Source organism: Penaeus monodon, chromosome 31, assembly GCF_015228065.2.
Source record: "Penaeus monodon isolate SGIC_2016 chromosome 31, NSTDA_Pmon_1, whole genome shotgun sequence".
Classification (NCBI taxonomy): domain Eukaryota; kingdom Metazoa; phylum Arthropoda; class Malacostraca; order Decapoda; family Penaeidae; genus Penaeus; species Penaeus monodon.
Window position 1 is genome coordinate 25,323,269 of NC_051416.1, and position 387 is coordinate 25,323,655.

Below are 387 nucleotides of genomic sequence, written 5' to 3' on the forward strand. Positions count from 1 at the left end.
TTCGTCGCTCCTTCCATTTTCCTTCCACAAATATTGATGGAAATTGATTCTTAACTGGCTCGCCATTAGCCCGCAGCCCACCCGGAATCCCGCCTCCCGGGAGGCTCTTTAACCCTTATTGTATCACTCACGCCCATTGCCCCTACAACCACACGGCTCGAAACATTCTGACGATCCGGATCCCCTGTGTCGGAGAGCTTAGGTCAGACCCGTATATCTAAGCAACTCGAGAAGCGAAGAATTTTGACAAGATGCCGACGGGCCCGGAGGCGAGCGGGGAGGTGGGCCTCAGGTGTGTCGCTGAGACATACAGAGTGAGGAAGAAATTAATATTTCATACCTGCTGAGTGGGCTTCATTGGGATGGAGTGGGGGAGCCGGCGGTTCA